This window comes from Salvelinus fontinalis, chromosome 7 (assembly GCF_029448725.1).
Source record: "Salvelinus fontinalis isolate EN_2023a chromosome 7, ASM2944872v1, whole genome shotgun sequence".
Taxonomy (NCBI): Eukaryota; Metazoa; Chordata; class Actinopteri; order Salmoniformes; family Salmonidae; genus Salvelinus; species Salvelinus fontinalis.
The window spans coordinates 47497841-47525480 of record NC_074671.1 but is presented as its reverse complement, the minus strand read 5'-3'; the positions used below and the strand labels follow the sequence as shown (position 1 = coordinate 47525480).

General features: G+C 41.4%; 1 protein-coding gene and 1 long non-coding RNA gene across 2 annotated transcripts in view; one reads left to right on the top strand and one right to left on the bottom strand.

Moving 5' to 3' along the window:
- Positions 1-27640, bottom strand: part of LOC129859547 (low-density lipoprotein receptor-related protein 1B-like) — a 201690-nt gene that overhangs the window by 157618 nt on the left and 16432 nt on the right. The window lies entirely within an intron of this gene.
- On the top strand, positions 117-7016 carry LOC129859548 (uncharacterized). Its single transcript, XR_008760189.1, has 3 exons — positions 117-317; positions 3040-3151; positions 3246-7016. It is a non-coding gene; the product is annotated as an uncharacterized LOC129859548 (long non-coding RNA).

Sequence of the window (27640 nt, the reverse complement as noted above, 5' to 3'; positions counted from 1 at the left end):
TGAAATGTTCCGTGAGTTTGTTGATATCCTGTATTGAAAACAGATTGACCTGTCTTCAATTTGATCGATTATTAACGTTTACAAATACCTTAAGCTGTATTACAAAAGTACTTTGAAATGTTTTGGCAAAGTTTAGAGGTAATTTTTTTTAGATATTGTGTCGTGATTTTGTTCAAATTGAACGCTGTTTTTCCTGGTACAACGGCGCCAAATAAATGGACAATTTGGATATATATGGATGGAATTAATCGAACAAAAGGACCATTTGTGATGTTTATGGGACATATTGGAGTGCCAACAAAAGAATCTCGTCAAAGGTAATGCATGTTTTATATTTTATATTAGCGTTTTGAGTAGCGCTAGCATGGTTGAAATAGGCTACACTCTCTTGTTTACATTGGGCTATCATCAGATAATAGCATCTTATGCTTTCGCCGAAAAGCCTTTTTGAAATCTGACATGTTGGCTGGATTCACAACGAGTGTAGCTTTAATTTGATATCTTATATGTGTGATTTAATCAAGTTTAATTTTATATAATTTTTTTGAATTTGGCGCTCTACATTTTGACATGGCTGTTGGGACGCAAGCGTCCCATCTATCCCAGAGAGGCTAATTTATCATTGAATCACAGCCTACTTCGCCAAACGGGTGATTTAACAAGCACATTCGCGAAAACAGCACTGGTGTTGCACCAATGTGTACCTAACCATAAACATGAACGCCTTTCTTAAAATCAATACACAAGTATATATTTTTAAACCTTCACAGTTAGTTAATATGGCCTGCTAACATGAATTTCTTTTAACTTGGGAAATGGTGTCACTTCTTTTGCGTTCTGTGCAACAGAGTCAGGGTATATGCAGCAGTTTGGGCCACCTGGCTCGTTGTGAACTGTGTGAAGACCATTTCGTCCTAACAAAGATAGCCAACTTCGCCAAACGGGGGATGATTTAACAAAAGGCATTTGCGAAAAAGGCACAATCGTTGCACGAATGTATCTAACCATAAACATCAACGCCTTTCTTAAAATCTATACACAGAAGTATATTTTTTTAAACCTGCATATTTAGTTAAAAGAAATTTATGTTAGCAGGCAATATTAAACTAGGGAAATTGTGTCACTTCTCTTGCGTTCATTGCACGCAGAGTCAGGGTATATGCAACAGTTTGGGCCGCTTGGCTCGTTGCGAACTAATTTGCCAGAATTTTACATAATTATGACATAACATTGAAGGTTGTGCAATGTAACAGCAATATTTAGACTAAAGGATGCCACCCGTTAGATAAAATACGGAACGGTTCCGTATTTCACTGAAAGAATAAACTTTTGTTTTTCGAAATGATAGTTTCCGGATTTGACCATATTAATGACCTAAGGCTCGTATTTCTGTGTGTTATTATATTATAATTAAGTCTATGATTTGATAGATCAGTCTGACTGAGCGGTGGTAGGCAGTAGCAGGCTCGTAAGCATTCATTCAAACAGCACTTTCATTCAAACAGCTGTTTATGACTTCAAGCTTATCAACTCCCGAGATTAGGCTGGCAATACTAAAGTACCTATTTGAACATCCAATAGTCAAAGGTATATGAAATACAAATGGTGTAGAGAGAAATATTCCTATGATAACTACAACCTAAAACTTCTTACCTGGGAATATTGAAGACTCATGTTAAAAGGAACCACCACCATATGTTCTAATGTTTTGAGCAAGGAACTTAAACGTTAGCTTTTTTACATGGCACATATTACACTTTTACTTTCTTCTCCAACACTTTGTTTTTGCTTTATTTAAACCAAATTGAACATGTTTCATTATTTATTTGAGAATAAATAGATTTTATTGGTGTATTATATTAGGTTAAAATAAAAGTGTTCATTGTTCATTCAATATTGTTGTAATTGTCATTATTACAAATATATATATATAAAAATTGGCCGATTAATCGGTATCGGCTTTTTTTGGTCCTCCAATAATCGGTATCGAAAAATCATAATCGGTCGACCTCTAGTGTGTAGCCTTTATTTAACTAGGCAAGTCAATTAAGAACAAATTCATATTTACAATGACATCCTACCGTGGAACAGTGTGTTAAAACTTCTTATGGCTGCAATCCTGTTAACGGGATCGATATGACAACAGCCAGTGAAAGTGCACGGCGCCAAATTCAAACAACAGAAATCTCATAATTAAAATTCCTCAAACATACTTGTACCTTAAACAATTTTAAAGGTAATCTTGCTGTTAATCCCACCACAGTGTCCGATTTCAAAAAGGCTTTACAGCGAAAGCACCACAAACGATTATGTTAGGTCACCGCCAAATCACAGAAAACACAGCCATTTTTCCAGCCAAAGACAGGAGTTACAAAAAGCCGAAATATAGATAAAATTAATCACTACCCTTTGATGATTTTCATCAGGTGACACTCATAGGACTTCATGTTAGACAATACATGTATGTTTTGTTCGGTAAAGTTCATATTTATATCAACAAATCTCAGTATACATTGGCGCCTTATGTTCAGTAGTTCCAAAAACATCCGGTGATTTTGCAGAGAGCCACATCAATATCCAGAAATACTCATAATAAACGTTGATCAAAGATCAAGTGTTATACATGGAATTTTAGATCCACTTCTCCTTAATTCAACCGCTGTGTCAGATTTCAAAAAAGCTATTCGGAAAAAACAAACCATGCAATAATCTGAGGTCGGCGCTCAGAGCCCAATCAAGACAAAAATATATCCGGCATTGTAACGGAATTCTTCGTCCTCCTCTGACGAGGAGTAAGGAATGTCGGACCAAGATGCAGCGTGGTGAGTATTCATATTTATTAGAATACTTTCAATATATATAGAGTTGAAGTCGGAAGTTTACATACACGTTAGCCAAATACATGGAAGCTGTCACATCTGCTCCTGCTACACCCTCTGGTGTTCATCAGGTGTCTTCTTGACCTGCAGTTATTCACCCTGTACACTCTCTCTCTCTCTTTCCCTCTCCCTCTCTGTGTGATTGTGTGGTTGGAGACAGGTGTGCTGGAGTCAGAGCAGATCCCTACCAGCTGCAACTCGTCCCATAATCAAGACCTTTACAAATACTCAGTCCTGACACTTCCCCTCTGCCAGATCGTAATCTCTGCTCAGTCAGTTCATGATTCTAGCCTTTTATGATTATTTAAGAACCTGTTACTCTGCTGTGCCTGTTTCCCTGCCTGACACTGCTTATCCTCATTGCAGTTTACCGCTCTGTCTATGGCTCCTGTATCCCGTTCCACATCACCCAACTATCTGGCTCGGGATTATTCACCCCCACTACCTTGGCTTCCCCTCAGGACCTGTTTACCCTGTTCTACCCTAGCTACCCTAACTCCAACCTCAGTCTCCACATCTGTTTTGTCTGCAACTCAACCTAGCTTTCAACCTGGATCTCCACTCCATATCTCTCTGTGTAACAATAAATATTTTGGTTCATTCATCCCTGTTTCTTCATCTGAGTCTGCTCTTGGGTTCCCCTGTTGCCCCACCTAAAAGAAGCTCAGTTCTTCACAATTCGTGACATTTAATCCTAGTAAAAATTCCCTGTCTTAGGTCAGTTAGGATCACCACTCAGAATAATAGTAGAGAATGATTTATTTAAGCTTTTATTTCTTTCATCATATTCCCAGTGGGTCAGAATTTTACATACACTCAATAAGTATTTGGTAGCATTGCCTTTAAATTGTTTAACTTGGGTCAAATGTTTCAGGTAGCCTTCCACAAGCTTCCCACAATATTTTGGGTGAATTTTGGCCCATTCCTCCTGACAGGGCTGGTGTAACTGAGTCAGATTTGTAGGCCTCCTTGCTCGCACACTCTTTTTCAGGTCTGCCTACAAATTTTCTATAGAATTGACGTTAGGGCTTTGTGATGGCCACTCCAATACCTTGACTTTGTCCTTAAGCCATTTTGCCACAACTTTGGAAGTATGCTTGGGGTGATTGTCCATTTGGAAGACCCATTGCGACCAAGCTTTAACTTCCTGACTGTCTTGAGGTTGCTTCAATATATCTGCATAATTTTCTTTCCTCATGATACCATCTATTTTGTGAAGTGCATCAGTCCCTCCAACAGCAAAGCACCCCCACAACACGATGCTGCCACCCCCGTGCTTCACAGTTGGGATGGTGTTCTTTGGCTTGCAAGCCTTCCCATTTTTCCTCCAAACATAACGATGGTGATTATGGCCAAACAGTTCTATTTTTATTTCATCAGACCAGCGGACATTTTTCCAAAAAGTACGATCTTTGTCCCCATGTGCAGTTGCAAACCATAGTCTGGCTTTTTTTATGGCGGTTTTGGAGCAGTGGCTTCTTCCTTGCTGAGTGGCCTTTCAGGTTATGTCGATATAGGACTTGTTTTACTGTGGCTATAGATACTTTTGTACCTGTTTCCTCCAGCATCTTCACAAGGTCCTTTGCTGTTGTTCTGGAATTAATTTGCACTTTTTGCACCAAAATACGTTCATCTCTAGGAGACAGAATGCGTCTCCTTCCTGAGCGGCATGACGGCTGCGTGGTTCCATGGTGTTTACACTTGCGTACTATTGTTTGTACAGATGAACGTGGTACCTTCAGGCATTTGGAAATTGCTCCCAAGGATGAACCAGCCTTGTGGAGGTCTACAATTTTTTTTCTGAGGTCTTGGCTGATTAATTTAGATTTTTCCATGTCAAGCAAAGAGGCACTGATTGTGAAGGTTGGACTTGAAATACATCCACAGGTACATATCCAATTGACTCAATTGTTGTCAATTAGCCAATCAGAAGCTTCTAAAGCCATGATATAATTTTCTGGAATTTTCCAAGCTGTTTAAAGGCACAGTCAACTTAGTGTATGTAAACCTCTGACCCACTGGAATTGTGATACATTGAATTATAAGTGAAACAGTCTGTCTGTAAACAATTGTTGGAAAAATTACTTGTGTCATGCATGAAGTAGATTTCCTAACTGACTTGCCAAAACTATAGTTTGTTAACAAGAAATTTGTGGAGTGGTTGAAAAATAAGTTTTAATGACTCCGACCTAAGTGTACTCCGATTTCAACTGTAAATATAAATATCAGTACAAAGTATTTTTCATAAATACTCTTTTAAAAGAAGTCTAGAATCAGTCTGTAATTAAGTCACACAGAACGGGTTCACTTATTACATCCCAACAGGGCTACACAACATCTGTTGTGTTCACTAAAGCAATACTTATGAATTGGTTTTGAACCTAAACCAATGACTCAGCGAACCATTATTTTCTTATTGCGATGCAAAAATATATCTAAATTGTATCTAACCTAATAGTCTTTAGCAATTATATCACAGAGCAACATTACCACAGGGCTATTCCACTATTATATAAATGTGGCATTTTTGATGATTATACAAATAACAGACGGAACACACACGGATCCCCTATCAAATCAACCCCCCCATGCTCTAACAGAGCCCCACCCCAAAACCAGACATGATGTACAATGAGGGTTCCATTTTTTTACCCCGTTTTCATGGTATCCAATTGGTAGTTACATACTTGTCTCATCACCTGCAACTCCTGTACGGACTCAGGAGAGGCAAAAGTCAATTGCCATGCATCCACAACCCAAACCAAGCCGCACTGCTTCTTGGCACAATGCCCACTTAACCCGGAAGCCACCAATGTGTCAGAGGAAACACCATGCACCTGGTGACCGTGTCAGCATGCACTGCACCCGGCACGCCGTAGGAGTCACTGGTGTGCGAATGGACAAGGATATCCCTGCAGGCCAAACCTTCCCCTAACCTGGCCGACGCTGGGCCAAATGTGCTCTGCCCCATGGGTCTCCCAGTCGCAGACAGCTGCGACAGAGCCTGGACTCGAACCCAGAATATCTAATGGCACGGCTAGCACTGTGATGCAGTGCCTTAGACCACTGTGCCACTCAGGAAGCCTGTTATGAGGGCTCTATTTTAACAAACCTATCAACAAACCTGTCAATCTAAGCGCTGAGCAGGTGTGACAGAAATATGTTTGCTCTTTTCAAAAGCACAGTTATCGGCACAGTTGCTGGCAGTTGACGAAAGAGTTGGGTTTTGATGAATTAACAAGTTATGGGTGTGTTGAAGCTTGGCCCCTCACTGGCCAATCAGGACATGATCCATGGCTAAATATGCTGTTGTTTCAAGTTGTGTATTTACGGTCTTTTATGTTTTGCTTTGGAATCAACTCCGATTCCAATGTTAGTCCATTATAATTTGTTAAATAGCTTACAGAAGAAAAAAAAAAAATTAGGCTTATCCCATCTTTGCTAAATATTTAACCTGTTTGCAGTCCACATTGTTCTAATGTAATACCCTTGTTAGAACCAAGTATTGAGTTTATTCTTGTTAGAACCAAGTATTGAGTTTATTTGTTATAATTAAATGCCATTATATTTTAAAGGTGATTGAATTGCTCCTGAATTGTAATGTTGTTAAAGCATTTCTTTTGAAGAAATATTTCGTTAATGTATAAGTGAATAGGTTGGTTTACATTTAAGTTTAAGCTTTGACCAATAAGGTCGCTTGTTAAGCTGTGGCCAATGGGAGTTGACCTGGTTAACGGGAGGCCTGGGAAAAAAGGAGAGGGAGAGAGAAGTTGAGAAAAGGATGGACATTACATTATGAACGTTGGTGAAGAAAAATTATAAAAGAAGACGATAAAAATAGAACAAAACCCATACCTACCTAGTTTTGAAGGGAAATATCGATTTTATTTTATAAGAGTTGTTATAATTTTGTTAATTAAGACTTAGTAAATACTGAAGCTACTGTCTCATTGTGGAGGTATTGGACAGCCTTGAGGTTAGCCTAGCATCATGTGAAACCGAGAGAGAATTGCTTGGGAAAGATTAAGCAAGCTTGAAATAATTTGGACATGGGGTGTGCACCACTCATTGGGGTTTATTTTTTATTTTATTTTGATGTGGTGCTTTGAAAATGTAAAAATACACATTTTGCCCTTATATATGTTACCTTGGTGGAGTCATTTCTTGTTTCAATTTAATGGGAAAGTATATCCTTATACAATAACAAAAATCTATAATCATTCCATTTGAAGTTAATAGCCTATTTGTCATCACCTTCGATAGTTTACAATAGGGATTCTTATTGGAGATCTCCTTCTCACCTAACATCCCATGCTGCTGAGATATTGTACGTAAGTTAATATCGTGAAAGTCAAATTCGAGCCTGGTGAGAGGATTACACTAAGTAATTGCATTGCTTCATTGTTGAAATATATACAGTGCTTTTGGAAAGTATTCAGAACCCTTGACTTTTTCCATATTTTGTTACGTTGCAGCCTTATTCTAAAATATTTATTGTTTTAATTACATTTTAATTTTTTTTGCAAATGTATCAAAAATGAAAAACATAAATACCTTATTTACATTCAGTAAGTCTTCAGACCCTTTGCTATGAGACTCGAAATTGAGCTCAGGTGCATACTGTTTCCATTGATCATCCTTGAGATGTTTCTATAACTTGATTGGAGTCCACCTGTGGTTAATTCAACTGATTGGACATGATTTGGAAAGGCACACACCTGTCTATATAAGGTCCCACAGTTGACAGTAGAGCTCCAAGACAGGATTGTGTCGAGGCACAATCTGCAGCATTGAAGGTCGCAAGAACACAGTGGCCTCCATCATTCTTAAATGGAAGTTTGGAACCACCAAGACTCTTCCTAGAGCTGGCCGCCTGGCCAAACTGAGCAATCGGGAGAGAAGGGCCTTGGTCAGGGAGGTGACCAAGAACCCGATGGTCACTGACAGAGCTCTAGAGTTCCTCCGTGGAGATGGAAGAACCTTCCAGAAGGACATCTCTGCAGCACTCCACCAATCAGGCCTTTATGGTAGAATGGCCAGACGGAAGCCACTCCTCATTAAAAAGCACATGACAGCCCGCTTGGAGTTTGCCAAAAGGCACCTAAAGACTCTCAGACCATGAGAAACAAGATTCTCTGGTTTGATGAAACCAAGAATGAACTCTTTGGCCTAAATGCGAAGCGTCACGTCTGGAGGAAACCTGGCACCATCCCTACGGTGAAATATGCTGGTGACTGCATCATGCTATGGGGATGTTTTTCAGCGGCAGGAACTGGGAGACTAGTCAGGTTCGGGGGAAAGATGAACAGAGCAAAGTACAGAGTACTTGATGAAAACTAGAGCGCTCAGGACCTCAGACTGCGGCAAAGGTTCACCTTCTAACAGGACAAGACAATGCAGGACAAGACAGTCTCTGAATGTCCTTGAGTGTCCTTGAGTGGCCCAGCCAGAGCCCGGACCTGAACCCGATCTAACATCTCTGGAGAGACCTGAAAATAGCTGTGCAGCGACGCTCCCCATCCAACCTGCCAGAGCTTGAGAGGATCTGCAGAGAAGAATGGGAGAAACTCCCCAAATACAGGTGTGCAAAGATTGTAGCGTCATACCCAATAAAACCTGAGGCTGTAGTCTCTGCTACAGGTGCTTCAACAAAGTACTCAGTAAAGGATCTGAATACTTTTGTAAATGTGATATTTTAGTCATTTATTATTTAATTGTTTTGCAAAAAAATTGAAAAACCTGTTTTTGCTTTGTCATTATGGCGTATTGTATGTAGATTGATGGGGGGGGGGGGGACAATTTAATCAATTTTAGAATAAGGCTGTAACGTAACAAAATGTGGAATAAGTCAAGGGGTCTGAATACTTTCCAAATGCACTGTATAACACATAACAAAACAAAGGACTGGACTGCATTGTTGTAAGCTAAAGCAGGACTCCCTCAGTAGATCAGTGATCTCAGGCTCCTAAACTGAGTTAGATCATGGTTGAGGATGGTGATGCCAGATGATGGTAATGCCAGATAATTTCCATCAGGAAGTCTGGTCTCATTGATCAAAAAGCAGCCGGTGCTGAGGTGCATTTTTTAAAGCCAGCTAGCTAGCCAAACCAGACAAGTCAACCTGACATCAGTCCTGCAAAGCCATGGGTAAAAACAACCAGATTCTGCATATCCAATCCACAATGACAAATAATTAAAAAAAGTTACAACAACAAAAAATATATACACTACTGTTCAAAAGTTTGGGGTCACTTAGAAATGTCCTTGTGTTGAAAGAAAGCTAATTTTTTGTCCATTAAAATAACATCAAACTGATCAGAAATACAGTGTAGACACGGTTAATGTTGTAAATGACTATTGTAGCTGGAAACGGCAGATTTTTAATGGGATATGCGTACAGAGGCGCATTATCAGCAACCATCACTCCTGTGTTCCAATGGCACGTTGTGTTAGCTAATCCAAGTTTATCATTTTAAAAAGCTAATTGATGATTAGATAACATAATTGCAAAAGGGTTAACACAGCTGAAAACTGGTGTTCTGATTAAAGAAGCAATAAAACTGGCCTTCTTTCGGCTAGTTGAGTATCTGGAGCATCAGCATTTGTGGGTTCGATTACAGGCTCATAATGGCCAGAAACAAAGAACTTTCTTCTGAAACTCGTCAGTCTATTCATGTTTTGAAGACGTTTCTCGGCTGTCAGGCACTTAAACCTCTGACAGCATCTTTTCTGCTGCTCAGCTAAGCCTCCAGAGAAGCTGTTAGTGTATGTGTTTTAGACTTTGTTTCGTCTTCAATCCCTTTCTCTCCAAAAATAAATATACCTCGGTGTGACAGCCGCTTCTAAACTGACACTCCCTCAAAGGGCTTTGGCGCAACTTCAAAATGTGTGTATTTTCAGAATTTGATATTTTCGTTTTGAATGACTTGATGCATTTATGTTGTCAATATTGAATTGATGTTGTTTTGAGTGAAATCTGATACTCTGTTTTAGAATCTAATTATAATAATGTCAACGGAAGGCAGCCTAAACAGAGAGCTCTGTACATTTTGTACATACACTACTGTTCAAAAGTGTGGGGTCACTTAGAAATGTCCTTGTTTTTTGAAAGAAAAGCAATTTTTTTTGTCCATTAAAATAGCATCAAATTTATCAGAAATACAGTGTAGACATAGTTAATGTTGTAAATGACTATTGTAGCTGGAAACGGCATATTTTTTATGGAATATCTACATAGGCGTACAGAGGCTGTCACGTTCCTGACCTGTTTTCCTTTTTCTTGTATTTATTTAGTTGGTCAGGGCGTGAGTTGGGTGGGTTTGTCTATGTTTGATTTTCTATGTTGGGTTGTTTGTGTTCGGCCGGGTATGATTCTCAATCAGAGACAGCTGTCAATCTTTGTCCCTGATTGAGAATCATACTTAGGCAGCCTGGGTTTCACGTGTGTTTTGTGGGTGTTTGTTTCCGTGTCTGTGTTTGTTGCACCACACGGTACTGTATCGGTTTATGCACTTCTTTATTTGTTTTGTAATTCAGTATTCAGTTTCGTTTTAATGAATCATTATGAACGCTAACCACTCTGCGTATTGGTCCGATCCGTCTCGCCTCTCCTCGTCCGAGGAGGAGGAAGAATGTGACGATAGCCGTTACAGAGGCCCATTATCAGCAACCATCACTCCTGTGTTCCAATGGCACGTTGTGTTAGCAAATCCAAGTTTATCATTTTAAAAGGCTAATTGATCATTAGTAAACTCTGGAACGAATTGCAAATATCACTAAAGCTGGAGACTCATATCTCCCTCACTAACTTTAAGCATCAGCTGTCAGAGCAGCTCACAGATCACTGCACCTGTACATAGCCCATCTGTAAATAGCCCGTCCAACTACCTCATCCTCATATTGTTATTTATTTTATTGTTTTGCTCCTTTGCACCCCAGTATCTCTACTTGCACATTCATCTTCTGCACATCTATCACTCCAGTGTTTAAATGCTAAATTGTAATTACTTAGCCACTATGTCCTATTTATTGCCTTACCTCCCTAATTTTACCTCATTTGCACACACTGTATATAGAATTTTTCCTATTGTGTTATTGACTGTACGTTTGTTTATTCCGTGTGTAACTCTGTGTTGTTATTTGTGTCGCACTGCTTTATCTTGGCCGGCTTGCAGTTGTAAATGAGGACTTGTTCTCAACTGGCCTACCTGGTTAGATAAAAGTGAAATAAAAAATAAATAAATCCATTTGCAATTATGTTAGCACAGCTGAAAACTGTTGTCGTGATTAAAGAAGCAATAAAACTGGCCTTCTTTAGACTAGTTGAGTATCTGGAGCATCAGCATTTGTGGGTTTGATTACAGGCTCAAAATAACCAGAAACAAAGTACTTTCTTCTGAAACTCATCAGTCTATTCTTGTTCTGAGAAATGAAGGATATTCCATGCAAGAAATTGCCAGAAAACTGAAGATGTCATATAACGATGTGTACTACTCCCTTCACAGAACAGTGCAAACTGGCTCTAACCAGAATAGGAAGAGGAGAGGAATGACAACTGTGCACAACTGAGCAAGAGGACAAGTACATTAGAGTGTCTAGTTTGAGAAACAGATGCCTCACAAATCCTCAACTGGCAGCTTCATGAAATACTACCCGCAAAACACCAGTCTCAACATCAACAGTGAAGAGGCGACTCCGGGATGCTGGCCTTCTAGGCAGAAAAGCCATATCTCAGACTGGCCAATAAAAAGAAAAGATTAAGATGGGCAAAAGAACATAGACACTGGACAGCGGAACTCTGCCTAGAAGGCCCGCATCCTGGAGTCGCCTCTTCACTGTTGATGTTGAGACTAGTGTTTTGCTGGTACTATTTAATGAAGCTGCCAGTTGAGGACTTCTGAGGCGTCTGTTTCTCAAACTAGACACTCTAATGTACTTGTCCCCCATTGGAGATCAACAATTTCAAACACCTGCACTTTACCCAAACACAGTATAACACTACAACAATACATGTCAGAATTGTACATTGACAATTACATTGGTAATCAACCATTTTACGTAACAGCCTACTCCTCAACTTGAGTATCAGCTATATGAATAGACTACACTGTAAAACATGTAATGTGTAAATAAACTATGTGGTTGAAATGTCTTTCCTACAATCAAACAAATTATGTCTGTGATATTATAATGATCATTTGTCAGAGTTGAACAAACATATTACTTTGGCTAGTTTCTGAAATAGATTTGCTAGAAATAACTGCATGGGCTCATACAAACAGACCCTACAGGCATGTTTAAGTCTTCTGCTCCTAAAAGGGAAGCTTTGCTGAGAACGTTGACAAGTTCACCACCTCCTTCTGCCTGTCAGACTCACAGTCTGTGATCACTAGGAGAAGTGATGTGCTTCGCTAAAGATTTCAGATCTTCACAATAACTAGAGCAAGGGCAAGCCAAGTTTTTATATTAGAACAAGCTGAAAGGGAATGTTAAATGGTTTGGTGAACAACAATTTAGAAACGTAATTAAATTCATGGTTAGGGTCATATAAAATCCGTTATATTTTTTATCAAATGCAAAAAATGTTTTTTCCCACATTTCATTTTCTCATATACAGTATATATATATATATTTTTTTAAGCAAAACCAAATTTGATGTTCTAAGTCCACAACAATGCTTAGACCACATCAGGAGTCTTTTTTGGAGGGTCTAAAGAGTTTCCACTTTAATTAAAGTGTGCAGAGACTTTTGTGTTTGGCTAGCAGTGTTTTGTAGGCTATTGCACATGTGATGGCAGAGTTTGCCCACTCTACTGATAAAAATCATCATGATATAATTTTGCCAGGTAGGCCTACTTTGCAGTAAACATTTAACTGGGACGGTTTTTGGGAAAGCCTTTGTGTTGTAGCTAACTGGCTACATCATAAACAGGCGCATTTCCATCATGCTCTTACTTCTTCAGAAAGTTGCAGGAAATACAAATCCCTGATGCATTATTTTCCATTAATTATGATAAACTAGTGCAATTAATAACTACTTTTCTAAATAACTCAATTTAATACTTTTTCTACTAAGTTAAAAAAAAATTGTATGTATTGTTCAAAATGTCTGGATTCCGTGATTCCGTCTGTATCACATATTTATAGTATACTACAGTTTATACTGAATGGGGGTGCCTCAGTCTAATGTATTACTGGATTCTTAATTACAATACAGTACTTCACAGGGATCATTGTTCTGCCATGAAAGTGGCCTCTTATAATCTCACGTTTTTTTCTCAAATTACACACCCTGCTTTTTTATTATCAATAATATCTACTGGTAAATATCAGAACAAATAACAGAACAAAGACACAAGCAGTGTCACACAGTTTAAAAGCTCCAAATGACAGTCTGTCCACCTGGGAGATGAATAAATATTTAGTGATGAAAAATTTGTCAGGCAGAATTAAACTATATTAAGCTGCAGCTATCCCCAAAGGGGGGGAGGGGTATGTTTTGGTGTTTGGAATAGAACATCCTCTACTCTCTGAAAGTGCATTTCCCACTTTGGCCCAATTGAGTGCAATTTTCAAGAGGAGCTCAGCCCTTTTGACTTTAGGGCAACATTCAGCACTGGGGCTTCCATTCAAAAGAATGGCTGTGGGTCTCCACAGAGTTAGCTATAACTTCATGCCTATCCACTTGATGTTGGCTATCCTAACAAACATAGAAACAAGACCATGAGAAGTGTTTTAATTTAACTAAGCAAGTCAGTTAAGAACAAATTCTTATTTACAATGACAGCCTACTGGGGAACCATGGGTTAACTGCCTTATTCAGGGGCAGAACTACAGATTTTTACCTTGACAGCTTAGGGTTTCAATGCTGGCCCAGCACTCTAACCACTAGGCTACCTGCCGCCCCTGAGAACCTGAGTGCAAGTTAATATTGATAAAGGGCCACTATTGAACCAAAGATCTATTCCTTACTACTGTAGTTCACATCTCACTTTCCAAGAAAACAAGATGCATTGCATCATTCTACATTTGAGGGTGAACCAGAGGAAAGCATATGACCATAACAGCAGGATATATTCTGTGGTACCTTCATGATTGTTTTATTAGGAGCTTCATTCCTTGCCCCCCGCAGAGATAGTGGGCAGGACACCTCGTCTCATAAAAGCACAAGTCACTATGCATTCATCTGCTTTCACAACAAATGAATTATTTGTGTAGGAAAAAAACAAGAGAAGAGAGACGGCCTCAGCAGAAGCGGTTCAAACGGAGCTGCTCCACTTCGCTGTGTCTTACCATCCCAGAGTGAAACCGTTTCTTTGTAAAAACTCATCCTGCAACCTCTAAGTCGGATGTGGAATAGTGTTGTTGTTTGATAGAGACCCATTCTCAATAGCACAAACTGGATTAAAAGTATTGAGTCATCTGTCTTGGAACATTTGGCTCCTGCTTTCAAAAAGCATAGCCATTATAGTAACACTACAAATAATAGCCTCGAGAACAAAATGCTTTCTGACTTTCCCAGTACTTTCTCAGGTCATTTTCATAGTGTACACCTCTGTAGCTATTGGATAAATGACTCATATCATTGAGTATTAGGAACTCCAATAAATCCTTAATATTTCAATATTTTAGGATGCAAAGCACTGTATGCTAACTTAACAGGAGACAAACCAATGTAAACGTTAAATGAACAACCCTTCATTAGGAGTGCAACCTTCCATTCTGTAGAAGGTCAGGTCTTTTCCCCTCAACAACAGCAGCCTATCAAGCACAGTCAGTCAGAGTCATGATCCTCCGAAATAATTCCTCCACTAAGAACACATGAATAATTTATTGGGCTCATTTAAAAAAATTCAGAGTGGATTTCACAGTCATGCTACTTAATATTATCTCCCTTGGCATGGACCGAAACACCTTTAAAACAGGAGTGCTGAGTGCCAGTGTGTGTTATAAGTTTTGTTTTTTGGCTGTGGGATATTCAGCGTTTCAGATAGATACCTTAATTGTTCCTATACAGTATGGGATCACAAACTGATCTAAAAAAATCTCTCTCTCTCTTCCTCTTTCTCTCTCTCTCTCTCTGCTACATGATCTTTGACAGCCTCCTAACTTGTCTCGTTCTCCAGACGAATTGTGTGTAGGTAAAAGGTTGCTGTTTGTTTGCATGACAAAGTATCAATGACTGCCCTGCACAACAGCAGTCAGAGCAGAATTGATTTAACATATACCTGGATCCTTAGACTCTGCATTGATCCAATTCTCTTTGGTTCTCTGCAGACATCACATTTGACAAATACAATGGTTGTTGTTGTTGACCTTGGGGTGGCTTGTATTACTTTCAGCCAGTGATCATGTCCAGACCTTTATTAACCTTTGACCCTGTAAGGCACTAATCCAAGGGAAAACAAACACAGTGACATTCTAGGGTGTTGTTATCCATCATTGAGGTTTATTTGAGAGAACTTTTCAAAATAAAAACACCTACAGTAAATCAAATCAGTAAATCAGTCAAAAGTTTGGACAAATACTCATTCAAGAGTTTTTCTTTATTTTTACTATTTTCTACATTGTAGAATAATTGTGAAGACATCAAAACTATGAAATACCACATTCGGAATCATGTAATAACAAAAAAAGTGTTCAACAAATCAAAACATATTTTATATTTTATATTTCTTCAAAGTAGCCAACCTTTGCCTTGATGACAGCTTTGCACACTCTTGACACTCTCAACCAGCTTCACGAGGTAGTCACCTGGAATCCATTTCAATTAGCAGGTGTGCCTTGTTAAAAGGTAATTTGTGGAATTTCTTTCCTTCTTAATGCTTTTGAGCCAATCAGTTGTGTTCTCACAAGGTAAGGGTGGTATACAGATGACAGCCCTATTTGGTAAAAGACCAGGTCCATATTATGGCAAGAACAGCTCAAATAAGCAAAGAGAAACGACAGTCCATCATTACTTTAAGACATGAAGGTCAGTCAATACGGAAAATGTCAAGATCTTTGAAAGTTTCTTCAAGTACAGTTGCAAAAACCATCAAGCTCTATGATGAAACTTGCTCTTATGAGGACCGCCACAGGAAAGAAAGACACAGAGTTACTTCTGCTGCAGAGGATAAGTTCCTTAGAGTTTTAACTGCACCTCAGATTGAAGCCTGAATAAATGGTTCACAGAGTTCAAGTAACAGACACATCTCAGCATCATCTGTTCAGAGGAGACTGTGTGAATCAGGCCTTCATGGTCAAATTGCTGCAAAGAAACCACTACTAAAGGACACCAATAAGAAGAAGAGTCTTGCTTGGTCCAAGAAACACAAGCAATGGACATTAGACCGGTGGAAATCTGTCATTTGGCGTGAGTCCAAATTTGCGATTTTTGGTTCCTACCGCCGTGTCTTTGTGAGATGCAGAGTAGGTGAACGGATGATCTCTGCATGTGTGGTTCCCAACGTGAAGTATGGAGGAGGAGGTGTGATGGTGTGGGGGTGCTTTCTTGGTGACACCGTCTGTGATTTATTTCGAATTCAAGGCACACTTAACCAGCAAGGCTACCACAACATTCTGCAGCGATAAGCCATCTCATCTTGTGACGTGGTAATGTTGGACCCAGGTGCAGAGAAGAGACCAGACGAGGAATCAGTGGTTAGGGATAAACATAATACTTTACTGAGAAACGGTAGCCGCAGGAAACGAACGCACAGGGTAAATAATTCAAGCTTCTACAAAGGACAACAGAAAACACCTCTTTTAACAGGGAAATCATAATGAGTAAATTGGACACAGCTGAGTGTCGTTAATGTCTCTAGGACGGTCTCTGCCGCCCTCTGATGACAGGTGGAACCATGTCACATCTGGTTTACCCTTAGTGGGACTATCATTTGTTTTTCAACAGGACAATGACCCAAAACACACCTCCAGACTGTGTATGGGCTATTTGACCAAGGAGAGTGATGGAGTGCTGCATCAGATGATGTCTCATTTATAAACATTGCATAGGCACAAAAGAAGGCCTACGCCACTTTCTAAGCAAATATTGGGATTTATAAAAACAAACTTGACGGGAGACTGTGCGGCCCTCCACGGACACTTTGACCCATATGTACGCACATAACCTGGAGAAATGAGAAACTGCGACTCCGATGGCAGAAGGATGAAACTCGAGAAACGCTTTAAAATTGATACCATTGTGTAAAAATAAATCAAAGAGTTCCCTGGAGTGCACAAAAAAAAAACATGATTTAGGACAACAAATACAAACGGAGATATCTGTTTTTGCAAAAGAACCCCTCAAATATGTTGTACAGTTTAATCGGGAATCATATTTAATTGGATCTGTAATTATTAAACAATACTTGCATGTTATGAAATGTATTCTCATAAATAATAAGGTGAACAGTAAGACAAATTACTTTTAAACTGATACCGTTTTCGATGCCTCAATCGGGCAGATAAGAATGCACAGTTTCATATATTGTTATCACATGTTGGTTGTGCAGAACTCTCAATGTGATAATGACCCTATCATTTTCAATTTAATCAGTTACAATCAGGGTAATTACCACACCTGAAGGTGTTATGCAATTGGGTAGCTTAGACAATCAAATGGGTGGATGTAAAAAGGCATGCAATTACAATGCGTAATGACGCACAATGGCTGCTTTGGCACTGTTGGAAGACTTGGCGAATGGAAGAATTCCGAGAGAGTGAATTTTCAGAGACCAGCAAGGCCAATGATGATTGGCCAATGATGATGAGTGGCTTATTATTATTACCAAGAGCTGTTCTCTTGGATCTCTGTGCTGTAGTGGGCCCAGCTTTACAGAGAATCACCTGCAGAAACCAAGCCGTGCCTGTCCCACTTCAACTCCTTGGCAACCTCATTAAAAGCGTTGATGGTGTCTCTGCGTTTGCAGGACTGCATCTGTGAGGATGCGGCCGTGGAGGGTTTGTGATGCATGAGGTGCAGTGGAGACACCGGGGCTGGGCGCACTCAGCTCCTGCTCAGCTGCAGCACCACCCCGCTGGAACACACAGCTACTAAAAACAATAGAAAATGTCACAATTGTTTGTGTAAATAACTGTTTAAACACAACTTGAATGCATTTGATTTATACTCTTTTAAAACGAGGAAATACTTATTACATACCTGGACCATCCGGTGCTTCTTGCGTGTCTGTGTCCCCCTCCACCTCCGTCACTACTCCACTCAGGAGGGATTCCCCTATAATACTGGCAAGTCGCTCATCAACGGGGTTGAGCTGCGGTGTTCCATTTCCCCCGCCAGTGGCACAAACACTTTGTCTGTGTAAGGCTATGCGCCTTTTGGCCTCCACTTTTATGTCAGATCACGTCTTTTTTTATTTCTGAGAGGGTCCGACCTTTTGAGCCAGCAGCATTCACAGCGTCCTCCACGTTGCCACTCTAACGCCTTTTTTGGCATTTGTAATGCCCACACTGTGTCCACCAAACAATATATTTTTTCTTGTTTCAACCTCCCCTACAAGAACTTCTATTTTACACTGGGTGCAATTTTTTTTTTTTGCCTTTCTGTCGGGATTGTCGTCATGCAGTCAGTGTGGATGAATATTAATTAGGGCCGTTTCACTGACTATTTATGGGCAACTATGGGCGTTAAAAGGGTGGGACAAGACGCTCGCTCACATGTGTCAAATTTCGAGTTGATTGTGATTTATAAAGGGAGACTGGCGTGGGACATGTGCACGCACTGACCTCAACCCAAATGAGATGGTTTGGGATCTGTGAAGTGAAGGAAAAGCAGGCAACAAGTGCTCAGCATATGTGGGAACTCCTTCAAGACTGTTGGAAAAGCATTCCAGGTGAAGCTGGTTGAGAGAATGCCAAGAGTCTGCAAAGCTGTCATCAAGGCAAAGGGTGGCTACTTTGAAAGAATTTCAAATATAAAATATACACAATTGGCCTAGCGTTGTCTGGGTTAGGGAGGGTTTGCCCGGTAGGGATATCCTTGTCTCATTGTGCACTAGTGACTCCTGTGGCGGGGCGGGCGCAGTGTGCGCTGACCAGGTCGCTAGGTGTATGGTGTTTCCTCTGACACATTGGTGCGGCTGGCTTCCGGGTTGGATGCGCGCTGTGTTAAGAAGCAGTGCGGCTTGGTTGGGTTGTGTTTCGGAGGACGCATGGCTCTCGACCTTCGTCTCTCCCGAACCCATACGGGAGTTGTAGTGACAAGACAATAACTACTAACAATTGGATACTATGAAATTGGGGAGAAAAAGCGGGGTTAAATTTTTCTTCAGCCAGATCACACACACACTGTCCCCCCCCCCCCCCCTTAGTAATTGTATAAGTGTGCCATTTGTTCACCATTGTCCTGTAGGATTATTGTTACAATGTTTGTTGGTCGTGTGAGTACCTGTACTGTGTTGTTTTGGCTTTCGTGCCACTTGTATTGTGCAGATGATCATGGGTTTCGTCCCGTGTGGAATCATTGTATGCGTGTATGCTATGGGTCTCGCCTCGGTGTATTTGTTCGAGGTACTCCACGCTCTTTTGTTTGGGTTTCAACCCTGTGTTTTGCATACGTGTTTGCTTGGTCTTCGTCACCGTGACTTTACATGGCACGCTGTAATTTGGGTCAATCAAAACCCTTATTATGCATTCCTGCGCCTGTCTCCCGATCCCTTTATACCAACGTGACACCACCCATTTTTCACATTTGTATTTTTTCCCCAGAAATGATTGCTTGCTGGTACCTTCATGTGTGTGCAAAATATAACTGTTCTCAGATTTTTTATTCATTGATTTCAGGTGTATTCAAATCTATATCAATTGTTTAGCTGGAATAGAATGTTCACTGTATATTTGACTGTGATAATGAGGTTGTCTCAACTAGCTATCTATTATTTATTTAATCCCCTTTTTCTCCCCAATTTTGATCTTGTCTTATCGCTGCAACTCCCCAACGGTCTCGGGAGAGGCGAAGGTCGGGTCATGCGTCCTCCGAAACATGACCAGCCAAACCGCGCTTCTTAACAACCGGAAGCCAGCCGCACCAATGTGTCGGAGGAAACACAGTTCAACTGATGACCAAGGTCAGCCTGCAGGTGTCCGGCCCGCCACAAGGAGTTGCTAGAGTGCGATAACACTGACGACGCTGGGCCAATTGTGTGTTGCCCTATGGGACTCCCGATCACGGCCGGTTGTGACACAGCCTCTAGCACTGCGATGCTTCTCAACTAGCTATCTTAAGATGAATGCATTAACTGAAAGCCACTCTGGATAAGAGCATCTGCTAAACAACTAAAATGTCAAATGTAAACGTTTTTGGGGTTCCATGTAGAACATTGTAGACATTTTGTCGGGGCATGGACTACAAGGTGCCGAAAACGTTCTACAGGGATGCTAGCCCATGTTGATTTCAATGCCTCTCAAAGTTGTATCAAATTAGCTGGATGGATACAATATATAGCATTTTGCATAGGAGAACCCTTTTGACAGATGGTTCTACATGGAACCACAAAAAGTTCTATCTGGAATCAAGGGTTCTTCAAAGGGTCCTCCTATGGGGACAGCCAAAAAACCTGTGATGGAAATGTTTAAGTTTGTGCTTTTCTAATAACCGATTTCTGTGTTCATGCAAGTAACTGATTGAACGAATCCTCACTATCAGTATCTGCAATTTGGCAGTACGCTCAAAACCTTCTTTTGAGACAGGGACATCTCAGTTTCAAGGTCTCAGCTTAGAGAAGAAGCCTTGTGAGGTATTGGTCTGTCACATGCATCACCCAGTATTGGTCGGTCACATGAAGGAAGCAAACTTTAATGATGCATTAATTATGAATGATGAATAAGCTAAATCATGCAAATATAACTTGTCTGTATATAAGAGAACTAACAGGACTGCCCCGGGCTCCTGATCGACATGTGTACGTGGTGCATCGAGTTGGTTGGTACCTCTCTAGCGCGCTGATAATAAACAATGATTCATTTAAGATTCACTTGTCCCTGTGTAGAATTTCCACGACAATTTCCAGACAAAGGTTCTAGATAGCACCTTTTTTTCTAAGAGTGTAATATGAGATATGCATGTAAAACATTTACATTTGACATTTTAGGTATTTAGCAGATGCTCTTATCAAGAGAGACTTACAGTTATTGTGGTGCAGTGATCTAAGACACTGCATCTCAGTGCAAGAGGCATCACTGCAGTACCTGGATTGAATCCAGGCTGCATCACATCCGGACGTTATTGGGAGTCCCATAGGGCAGCGCACAATTGGCCCAGCGTCTTCTGGGTTTGGTTGGGGTAGGCCGTCATTGTAAATAAGAATTTGTTCTTAACTGACTTGCCTAGTTAAATAAAGGTTAAAAATAAATAAATAATGCATTCATCTTAAGATAGCTAGGTGAGACAACCCCCTTACAGTCAAATACACAGTGTATAAACATTCCATTCCACAACTGATACATCACTTTTTTGATAGGAAAATCATTTTTGGGTTCCAGGTAGAACCATTTTGGGGTTCAATGTAGAACTCTCTGTGGAAAGGCGTCTATATGGAACCCCAAAAAGTTTGACATGGAACAAAAAAAGGGTTCTTCAAAGGGTTCTCCTATGGGGACAGCTGAAGAACCCGTTAAGGTTCTAGGTAGCACCTTTTTTGTAATGAGAGATCAGTATGTAAAACATTTACATTTTACATTTAAATTAGCTGGTGCCATGATTGAAAAAACACACCTATCTCTTTCATAAGTTCTTTAAAGTTCTTTAAAATAAAAGCTCATTTAAAAACATTTTTGAAAATGGATATATAGCGTTATATACAAAAAAACATAATGTAATCATGAACTTACTTCAAATTCAATATCCTCTAAACAGGAAGTCACTTTAAATGATTGCATAATATACAGTATTTTGAAAGCAACTTGTTTGTTGCTTGGCACCCGTCACATTGGCTGGATCAATTATGCTATAAGGAGAAATGATTGCATGATTAAAAAGTTAAAACTGCTAATTCATTTAATGGAGCATGAATACAGATATTGGTGCAACACATAAAGCTGGAATCCTTAATGCTGAAACTGCCACGTCCGTATGCGATATTACAACAACAAAGAAGTGACTGCAAACAGAAGAGCACAATATGTACCGGTACTGCAAAACATGTTTAATCATGCTGTGCAACGCTCCTCAGCTCAGCAACAAAAACAATAACAATGGTGGTGTCATTAGTATGGAAATTATACCTTTGACTGGTTTCCCAAACCCAGGAACAATTAGCTGTAATGACAGTCTTTTAAGCTGGATTTTGGCCCCACACAATCTCCATACAAATTGACTTTCCTCAAAAAGAAATTCAAAAACTCCACTGTCTAAGACAGTCTTGAACAGAGAAATCTTGAGCAGAGTAATTGGATTAATGAGAGAATTAATCTAGAGACAATGGTTACAATGCACATGTCCTCATCATTTCTATCGTTTAAAAGTATCACTGGCGTAGAGAAGGTATGTTTCCTGTCCTTCGATCCTTTCCCTATTCATCTGTTTCATCACTTGTCACATTGATCTTCTTCTCCCCTCATTCCTCGAGCCCTCCATCCAATGTCAAGAACGTAAATTCATCTATTACCAATAGTTTGCAGCCCATTGCGGCTCATTTAGCGGTTACACTTTGAGAGATCAATCTTCCCTTCCTGATGACACATTTGGCTAGTCACCGTGATCCTGTTCTGTTCAGCTAGACCACCCGGTGCCATTCAATTTCACATGCTGTCTCTGTACCCCAGGCAGGCTGTCTTTCTCTATCTCTCTCCCTCTCTTTTTATCCTTCTCTCTCTTTCTCTCCCACCCTCTACCCCTCACTCCTCTCTCTCTCTCTCTACCTCCCCCCTCCACACTCTCTCCTTCTCTCTTTCTATCTCCATTTCTCCCCCCCCCCTTCTGTACCTAATCTAGAGGCTAATTACCACCAGAGGTGATGGAGGGACGCAGGTTTAAATTACACTGCATTAATCAAACCGTCCTGAAACAACACATTATTTTAACATACTCATTAGATTGAATTAGATGAAATTATCGAACCTTCCCTCTCTGCAGACAGGTCAGTTGATCTATAGTCTATCTAGAAAACAGCCGGTCCAGGAAATGTACAAATAGTGGATCCTAAAACATGTAACTAACTTTGTCTGACACTGTCATTAAGGGTAAATAAGAAGGCTAAATGATCATGCAGACTAAACAAAGTATGGTAAATAGTGGGTCAGAATGCAAATGCACTGAGTTGGCACTTGGCAGTCATGCCATGTATGCATGTATTGGTACTTAAGTTAACGTCGTCAGAGGGGATATGCATAATAATACAATAATCCTATTGTGATGAGATAGGTTTGTCTGCCCTATTCACTGCCAGTTTTAATGCATCACAGCTTGACAATCCAGGAAATTAGACATTTGTTGCAACCGGGGTAAAGCCCCTTTAGGAACCATGCTTAGATATGCACCACTGCAGACATCTGTGTCATGGGGCCACCCCTATTGCTCCTGCCTTCATCTTCTCCCTACACCTCCTCCCTAAACCTCTTTTCATCAACAAAGGACGAAGGTTGCTGATCAGTGCTCACATTTCCCCCGACTAAACAATGCCAATTCCTTGTGGTGTGCCCAACATGTAATCTATTGAATATGTAAATACTGTACAAATACACAGATCTCTAACAGCCCTGTTCTGTTCTGACAGTCACATTTTGAGTTTAAGGCTAGCTAGGGTAAGTCAACAGTGAAATTGAATCAAAGGAAAGGTTTATCTTATATCTCTGAATAAAGTGTTGGCTGGCAGGTCTGCCAGACAAAATAGTTGTGATGTTTGATTAATAAACCAAATAGCTTTGTTACAAAAACCGTTCCCTCATAAGAACGTGTCATTTGTGGAAGTCCTTACAACCAAAACACAATGTTTCAAAACCAAACGGAAATAACTAAAGCTCTCATTCAAAACTTCTCTATGCACGCAAGCTTTTTCTCGAAAAAAAAAACTTCTGGACACTGAACAGCCAAACTTCAAACATCATATGGTGACGTGGAGTGGAATTGAATGCTAAACAGAGCAAAAATGTCTTTGTTTCACACTGAGTGGTGATGTGATGTTTCCTCTGAAGGCTTGCTGGGAGCAGATGGCGATACAATATGAGGACAGGGCCATTAGTGAATTCTTCAGTACTTTGGACACTTTGGAGCTGTCTGTTCAATAGGAGGATTGGGGACCACACGTACACACAGACACACATACGCACACACACGCATGCATGCAGGCACAAAGGCACACTCATACACACACACACACACATGCACACACAGACTCTCACTGCCTGCAGGCATGAGCCAGCATCGTCAGATGGCTACCGACCAGCCTCAGTCTGTAAAATGACATGCCCACAAAGCTCACAGGTGGCCGAGAGGCAGAAACAGACAACCATTCCAGCATATTGGCGCCACATCTTTCCGCTTGTTTGTTTGCCATTGGCGTTGTCTGACTGTCTATACGAGCCATGTGCTGCCATCACAAACCACCTCAGGGCAAAATAGAACACATACAAACGTATGGTTTGGAAAATGCAATGAAACCATATAGCTGCATACGTGGTCTCATTAGAATATGTGGAAATAGCAACATTTAATCACTGAAGTTAAATGTCAACCAATCTGACATATTATGTCACTAGAGGTGACATTACGCAGCTAGGCGAAGATACAACTCTAATCTCCACGGAGTATTGAGTTGTGAAATGAGGTTGTAATACAGTTGGATTACCAGAGACAGTGCAAAGTCTTTGAACTAAATCATTGACTTTTGTGACTGTCATGCTTCATGAGGCCTGTGTCTATTTGTCGTGCAGCTCCCAACTGTGCCCTAACTGTGTTTTAGTCACAAACAAACAGCCACACAGCTTCCATACAGAAAATGTGGTTCTCCACTTAATAAAACATGCGTACTACTGTTTGTTTTTGATCATATCAATTGGATGTATTGCTTGACCAGTTAACTGTGAAAGGTCAACTCAGTCATTTGAAAAACATGAAGGAATGCCATTGTATCGAAGTACTACATTATTGATATAAAACAGAGAAGATACAGTAGATGGCTGGTACAGACAAAAGGATATTGATGTTGAGTTTATGTTTAAACAATCAAACAGATTAGCCACTCAACCATTTTGCCATTTTGTAGTGGAGCGTGTCGAGAGCTTCAAGTTCCTCAGTGTCCACATCACTAAGGACCTATCATGGTCCAAACACACCAACACAGTCGTGAAGGGGGCATGACAATGCCTCTTCCCCCTCAGGAGGCTGAAAATATTTGGCATGGGCCCTCAGATCCTCGAAACGTTCTACAGCTGCACCATCGAGATCACCACTTGGTATGGCAGCTGCTCGGCAACCGACCACAAGGCGCTACAGAGGGTAGTGTGTATGCCCCAGTACATCACTGGGGCCGAACTCCCTGCCATCCAGGATCTCTATACCAGACGCTTTCAGAGGAAGACCCTAAAAAGACTCCAGTCATAGATTGTCTATCTGCTACCGCACGGTAAACAGTACTGGAGTGCCAAGTCTGGGACCAAAAGGCACCTGAACGGCTTCTTCCCCCAAGCCGTAAGACTGCTAAACAGTTAATCAAATGGCACCCCGAGACAATTTATATGCATGGACACCCTTCATTATTTATTTATCTTAATTGTTTTGCACTGACTCCCTTGCACTGGCTCTATGCACACTCACTAGACTCTACCCATACTCTCATACATACTATACTGGCACTCCAACACACACACACTACATACGCTCACACAAAACACACACACACACACACACACACACACACACACACACATTGATGTCACGCACACGCACACGCACACACACACTGTTTATTATCTATCCTGATGACCTAGTCACTTTTACCCCTACCCACATGTGCATATTGTATTACCTCAATCACCTCAACTTCCTCGTACCCCTGCACATTAACTCGGTACTGGTACTCCTTGTATGTATATAGCCTTGTTTTTGTTTTTATTGTGTTACTCTTTCCTTTTTTATTTAGCAAATATTTGTCTTACTTTTTAACTCTGCATTGATGGGAATGGGCTCGTAAGTAAGCATTTCACTGTAAAGTCTACACCTGTTGTATTCGGCGCTATTTCTATGTGTTTGGCCTGGTATGGTTCCCAATCAGAGGCAGCTGTCTATCGTTGTCTCTGATTGAGAACCATACTTAGGTACCCTCATCCCACCTGTGTTTTGTGGGTTGTTGTTTCCTGTTGTGTGTCTGCACCAGCCAGAACTGTTTCGGTCGTTATTCTTTGTTATTTTTGTTATTACAGTGTTCATTTAAATAATATGGACATGTACCACGCTGCACCTTGGTGCTCTCGTTCCAACAGCCGTTACAGAACAACCCACCACCAACGGACCAATCAGCATGGAAAAAAGGAGTAATGGACATGAGAGGACATTCTGGACGGAAGGGATCCTACACATGGGAGGAGATCCTGGCTGGAAGGGATCACCTCCCATGGGAACAGGTGGAGGCAGCCAGGAGAGCGGAGGAACCAGCGGTACGAGGGAACACGGCTGGCAGGGAAGCCTGAGAGGCAGCCCACGGGAAGATTGGCGGAGTCAGGTAGGAGACCTGAGCCAACTCAGCTACCGGGTGGAGCGTCGTACTGGTCAGGCACCGTGTTATGCGCTGGGGCGCACGGTGTCTCCAGTACATGTTCATAGCCCGGTGCGCTACATTGCAGCTCCTCACATCAGCCGGGCTAGAGTGGGCATCGAGCCAGGAGGGATTGTGCCAGCCCTGCTATCCAGACCTCCAGTACATCTCTACGGCCCAGGATATCCTGCGCTGGCTCTGCGCACTGTGTCTCCAGTGCATCTGCACAGCCCAGTGCGTCCTGTGCCTGCGCCCCACACGTGCAGGGCCAAAGTCACCATCCAGCCAGGACGGGTTGTGCAGGCTCGTTGCTCGAGACCTCCAGTGAGCCTCCACGGCCCAGTGCATCCGGTGCCTCGGCCAAGGACAAGGCCTCCTGCGTGTCTCCCCAGCCTGGTGAGTCCTGTGCCTGTGCTAAGCCCTAACCCTCCTGCATGTCTCGCCCGGCCTGGTGAGTCCTGTGCCTTCTCCCAGAGCCAGGCCTCCTGTGTGTCTATCCACTCCAGTGATGATCCATGGCAAGAAGCCTCCAGTGATGATCCATGGCACAAAGCCTCCAGTGATGATCCATGGCACAAAGCCTCCAGTGATGATCCATGGCACAAAGCCTCCAGTGATGATCCATGGCACGAAGCCTCCAGTGATGATCCATGGCACGAAGCCTCCAGTGATGATCCATGGCACGAAGCCTCCAGTGATGATCCATGGCAAGAAGCCTCCAGTGATGATCCATGGCACGAAGCCTCCAGTGGTGATCCATGGCACGAAGCCTCCAGTGATGATCCATGGCACGAAGCCTCCAGTGATGATCCATGGCACAAAGCCTCCAGTGATGATCCATGGCACGAAGCCTCCAGTGATGATCCATGGTAAGAAGCCTCCAGTGATGATCCATGGCACGAAGCCTCCAGTGATGATCCATGGCACGTAACCTCCAGTGATGATCCATGGCACGAAACCTCCAGTGAGGAGTTATGGCACGAGGCCTCCAGCGACGCCCTCTAGTCCGGAGCCTCCAGCGACGCTCTCTAGTCCGGAGCAGCCAGAGTCTCCCTCCTGTCCGGAGCAGCC